The sequence below is a fragment of the Nannospalax galili genome, unplaced genomic scaffold (genome assembly GCF_000622305.1).
Source record: "Nannospalax galili isolate Female #2095 unplaced genomic scaffold, S.galili_v1.0 scaffold167, whole genome shotgun sequence".
In the NCBI taxonomy this organism is placed as follows: domain Eukaryota; kingdom Metazoa; phylum Chordata; class Mammalia; order Rodentia; family Spalacidae; genus Nannospalax; species Nannospalax galili.
This window is the reverse complement of record NW_008358534.1, coordinates 222,675-228,662: the sequence shown is the minus strand read 5'-3', so window position 1 is coordinate 228,662 and position 5,988 is coordinate 222,675. Positions and strand designations below refer to the sequence as shown.

The 5,988-nt window shown below is 36.9% G+C and overlaps 1 non-coding gene across 1 annotated transcript; it reads right to left on the bottom strand.

Moving 5' to 3' along the window:
* Nucleotides 1-134: 134 nt before the first annotated feature.
* LOC115068218 lies at nucleotides 135-236 on the bottom strand. Its single transcript, XR_003847590.1, has one exon. It is a non-coding gene; the product is annotated as a U6 spliceosomal RNA (small nuclear RNA).
* Between the last annotated feature and the right edge of the window lie 5,752 nt (nucleotides 237-5,988).

Genomic DNA, 5,988 nt, shown 5'->3' with positions numbered 1-5,988 from the left:
ACTCCACAATTGCCCTAAATTCACATGTGCAAGCTTCCAGTGGCCTGAAAGACTTTGCTTCCCTATGTTCATGGACCAACCCAGAACAGCTGTATTTTTTTTAATGATAAGACAATTCATTAATCTAACATCCTTAAAACATGAAAGACTTCAGGAATTTGTGTGTCATCCTCATATAAGAACCATGCTAATCTTCTCTGTATCATTCCAATTTAGTGTATCTTCTGCTGAAGAAAGCACAACATCTGGATTTTTTACATGGGTTCAGAAGATCAATCTCACATCCTGTTGCTTGCACTGAAAGCATTTTACCAATGTAGGTTCTAAACCTGCATGGCTTCATGGCTTTCTTCCCTTCTCCCCACCATTCACCTCCTCAAGGCAGCTTTCAAGATTACCAGCTCACTTGCCCTGAGAATTTTTCTTTAAATTCTAATAAAATTGTGAAAGCTTCAAAAAGAAAAAAAAGAAATATAGGGCAAAATTTTTTATTTATTACTTTTATTTTATGTGTACGATTGTGTTTGCCTGCATGTGTATAAGTGCACCCATGTTGTGCAGTGCACACAGAAGTCAGGAAAAAGCATCAGATACTCTGGAACTACAGTTACAGGTGGTTGTTATGCACCATGTGAATGCTTGGAATTGAACCTGGGTCTTCTTTAAGAGATGTCAGTGCTTTTTTTGAGACAGGGTCTCCCTATATCCCCAGCTGGCCTGGAACTTGTTATGTAGACCAGGTTGGCCTCAAACACACAGAGATCTGCCTGCCTCTGCCTCCTGAGTGGTGGGATTAAAGGCATGCATCACCACACCCACTTTTAACCTCTGTGCTTTTAACTGCTGAGCCACTTCTCCAGCCCCAGGAGAAAGTTTTTGAGATTTAATTTTAGACAATGAGGTCATATAGATGATACTAAAATTATCATGCATAAAAAGAAACTGTGTTATATCAGTCCTAGGAACCTGTAACTAAACTGGTCACAGGCCATAGGGGAGAACCTAATACTATTATTTTGGTAAATAGATATAATACTAAACCAACACCTAATAACTTATTGCTATTCCCATAGATTAATACACCACTCAACTCTCATCAGAAAACCTACTTCTACCTCCCAAGGCTCAGTGATTATTGTGAACAACAGGGCAGAAAGACTGTAAGACCCAGAGGTGGTTTATGAGCACAAGAAAATAGAGTTTTGCAGACAGTTGGGTAAATACTCATATGAACTCACAGCGATGTTGACAACATGCACAAGTACCATGTAAGCCCAAGTCAGATAAAATTCCAGCAGCAACATGAGGAAGTGGGTAAGAAACCCCAAAGCTACTTGAGAAAGCATTTGCAAACAGTGGCTACTGGGAGGGTAAGTCAATCTCATTTAAGGGTGAGGCTCATAGGTTGACAAGGCTCCAGTGAATAAACCCACACTGAAGAGAATTTGAGCACACAAATTTGCATATGTATGTCCCAGTTCATGAAATTGGGTGGGGGAGCAGTAAGATGGATACAAGTAGTGAAGGTGATCTAAATATGATCAATATATATTGTATGAATTTGTCAATTATCCAATAAATAAAAAAGAACTTCTGGTGAGATAAAGTCCATTAAAACTATTTCTCTCCTCGAATCATTCTATTAAGATGTTGAAAAGGCACTGGAAGAACATATTTGTGGAATGCTTATCTCTCATAAAACTAAATTTGCAATGTATAAAGAACAATTAAAATTCAACAGCACAGGTAGGAGGTGAGCGTTATGGGGGATAGGGTGAGGAAAATTAAAGTGCCTGGACTAGGGAGGGAGGAGGGAGGTTAGGCAGGGGGAGAGAGAAGAGAGATGAATGGAGTTTGAGTGGAGTGCAATGCCAGAGGGAAAGTGCTGGTTCTGAAACACCCTGAGAAATCCACATACAGGATTTGAACATTAGGGCCTGTGTATATCTGGGGGTTGTATGGCAAGGATCACAGTGGCAGACAAGAGGGGCTTCCCTTCAGTGGTTGGTCAGAGTAGTCCAAGAGAATCCCAAAATAACACAGGCTATTGCTGGAGCCCTTGGTTATCACCAAGAACTTGAAAGTAAGACCCTATTGCTGAAAACATGACATTCTTCAGACACAAGTCTTGGAGCAAGGAACCTGGAACTGACCTGGAAGCCTTCTACCTGAAGATGAGCTCTCATAGTTCTAGAGGATACTATGCAGCTGCTAAGGGAAGAACACAATCCACGGCCCAATCCAGCCCTAAAGACTAAATGCAATGACTGGCACAGGAAACTACCTCTGTTGGTAGAATAGTGGCACTGTTTTGTGAGGTGGTGGTGGTAATTAACAGCTATGTAACTGAACTTAAAGCCCTCTCAGTGGGAGAGAACTCATGGGTGTAATTAGAGTCAAATAGACGTGAATGGAGAGGGCATAGATCCTAGAGAAAATGCTATCTCTGCAATATCTCTAGACAAATGAAATTTCATACTGTAGGCTAAATATGAATCCTCGTATTTATAGATATGTGCACTGTACATCATCAAAGAAGTTTCTTTTTTCAAAATATGGAGGCTATTATAGAATTCCACAAATAGTCACACACAGATAATGTATATCTGAGAGATGCCAAGCCCTAAGGGACACATTTCCAATTTAACCTCTATACCTTAGGCCCATGGAGCACAGTGGAACAGTGGGTAGAGAGAATACTAATACATTCCTCAATTCTCATCATCAAAGCTTCCTCATACAATAAAGTGTGATGCACACAGAACAACACAATCATCTAAATTTTAGAGAACAAGAGCCTGCAGAGTGAATGTTCCTGGATAGGACTCCTGTATTAAAACTCACCCACCCACAGCTCAGGGACCATTGTGGAAGAGGTGTTGGAAAGGTTGTAAGAACCAAGGTTGGTTCATAAACAGAGCCACAGGCTTTCAGGCCAATAGAAACATGTTCATGTGAACTTGAGGCGATGGCGGTATTGTACACAAAACCCATGCCAACTCAATCAGGGCCCAATGTGGAGTGAAGAATGGGTGCCAGACCTCAGACCAGCCTGGGAACTGTTGGCAACTGATCAATACTAGGTGAGGGAGAGTAGATCTTTTTTAAGGGACTGACTCTAGATAGGCTGACTAGACTTCAGTGAATGAACTTGCATGGATGGACCTCTGGTTATGAATGCATGACCAAATAGGACTTAACATATATGACAGAATGCATGAGATCCAACAGGGTGGCATGGGGGACAAGGGTGCGGGAGAGAGGCCTGAATTTAATTAACAACTATTGTATGATATGCACAAAATCTCAACACAAATATTAAAAATAAGAAAATGAATTCCTTCTTCATCTGCCTTCTTTTAAATTTCTTAATGATATTTTGGAAGATTGGTGGTTATCATTACCTTTCAAGGAACACTCATAATTCTGACTATTCCACATGGTATGCATCTTGTGTAGTGTTTCAAAGATTCCTTGTAGCATTTTCTAGGATAATTTCATATGATTTGAACTATTTTTAACCTTAGATTTCTTGATGGAATTATTCATAATATAGTTGACATAGATTTACTAAAATGCCAAAAAATTCATCAAATCATGTGAACATTAAGCATATTTTAGTGTAATAAAACTTTTAATTCATTATCTACGAACTCCATGTGTGCCAATTTATCACTGTAACCATCTTGTCAGTTTCTACCTTGGCAAATAATGATTTCTATATCCAGTCTTCCAAGAGACTTGGCAGGGTATCTTGCCAGCTGGTCTGCATTAATGAAAACACAAACTGCTTATGACCTGTGGCCACAGATCATCCATGTTTAAGTGATATTTATTTGTTTGTTCAATGTTTATACGACTTGAAGCTCAACTTGCACAAGAAGGCTTTTTTATTATAATTTATAGAAATTTTCTTTTATTTTGTCAAGGATTACCAGTAGAAGGGTTTGAGAGATAACTCAGCACTTCAGAGCACTGATTGCTCTTGTAGAGGAACCAGGTTTGGTTCCCAGCACCCACATGGAGGCTAACAGCCTTCCAAAACTCCAGTTCTAGGACATCCAAAGCCCTCTTCTAACCTCTGCAGGCACTTCATGATATGGGTGCACTTACATAATGCAGGCAATACACTCATACGCATAAAAAATAAATAAAAATAAAGTATTTGAAAAGGAATGACAGATTGACAACCTTGCAACTGAAGTAAACAATGGCATATCTGCTCATGTCTAAAGTTCTACCAATAGAAATGGATGATTTGTTAGAAGCAGCATATATGGGTCATTTTTTGTCTTATGACTGATATTGATGTTCAAGTTACAATGAGAAAATCAAAGCTAAATGTTAAAAAAGATCCATTATATTCCTCTGGATGGACAAATTCTTCTGTATCTAACATCTAATTGGCCATATCAAAACAAAATCAGGGATTTATTTTCTACACTACTTTACATCCTGTGAGCATAGTCAGTTTTTATGTTTGTAGAAAGTGATTTTTCTCCTATCTGATGTTTTATGGTTTTAGACAGACAAAAATATACAGTTTTTGCTTATTTTCAATGGCACGCACAGCAAACTCTTTGCACATATATTTGATTTGGAAATGCTATTTATTATGAGAAAACAATTATAGTTTTGAGCATTTCTAATGTTTCAGACACTGATGAGCTCTATGGATACCTAATTCCATTTAAGTCAGATAACAGCTATAAGTGATATGTACTATTATTATTGCTTTTATACATAACACAGTGAATGTGAAAAAAGTCAAATAACTGTTCAGCAGCACAAAATAGTAATTATCATGTACAATCTTTAAGGTTAACTTTGTATAAATGACATTTCTGAGCTACTATTTTACACTTATGAAGTACATTTAATAGCTTGGAATTTTAGGTTACTGAGTGATCATAATCTGCCCACTATTTCCCTTTTTTTTCATAATGTGAAATTTAATATGTTCACTAAGTTCCTTGCTTTATTTAAGCACTCCAGTAACTTTTGGTTTGTTGTATAATCACAATCTCTAAACAAAACCAGCATGAGATGGGCAAGTTCACCAGTGACTACAAAGATCTATCTATTGATATCATTTACTCTAGGAATTGAGAGAACAGGCTGATAAGAGGAGGACAATGAAGTTTTTAAGCATTCATTGTGAACACAGAAAAACATGTGAGAGGATAGCTTTGAAACCAGCATGTGTTGATCAAGATGTTGAACTGCACTATTATTAATTCAGTAGCTTCAAGAACTCTGTTGCTTAGATTTTCCAAGGGATTTTTATAGAGTTCTAACACCTTCTAGTCTTTCATGTCACCTTTTATAGAATGTAAACTTTTATTGTATCCACTCAAGTAACAGTTAAAGATGTGATGTATAATGTGTGTTAAAAGCCATAGTATACAAACTAGATGAATCAACTGAATTTATAGTCATTAAACATTATTGAAATATTATTTTTAAATCCATATTGGCTTTCATAAATCTTACAAATATCCAAGTGTTATATCAATTCAGATAAATAAATTTCTTGTCACTTGGTATTCATGGAAGACTAGTTTGAGTACCTTACACATATATCCAAAATGCAGGGAAGCTAATACCACATAAAAATAGCATATTTGCATGTAACCTAATCAGATCCTTCAACAAATTTTTAATAATTTCTATATTATTTTAGATATCAAAGAGTGGAAATGATAAACATGTATTTGTTATGTAGTAGTAAACAGGGAATAATGACAACGAAAATCTCTGTACAAGTTAAAGCATCATATAAACAATTTCTCCATCTGAGGTTTTTTGAACTCAGTTGTGGAACCACAGATATAAAGCGTTGTCTGTACTTATTCTACTAACCCATCAGTGTACTGTAAACATAGACAAATACACATGGCTGGAAAAATCATAGATCCTAGAGAAAAACCTATCTCTGTCATATCTCTAGAACGACAACATTTCTTACTCTATGCTAAAAATGGATCT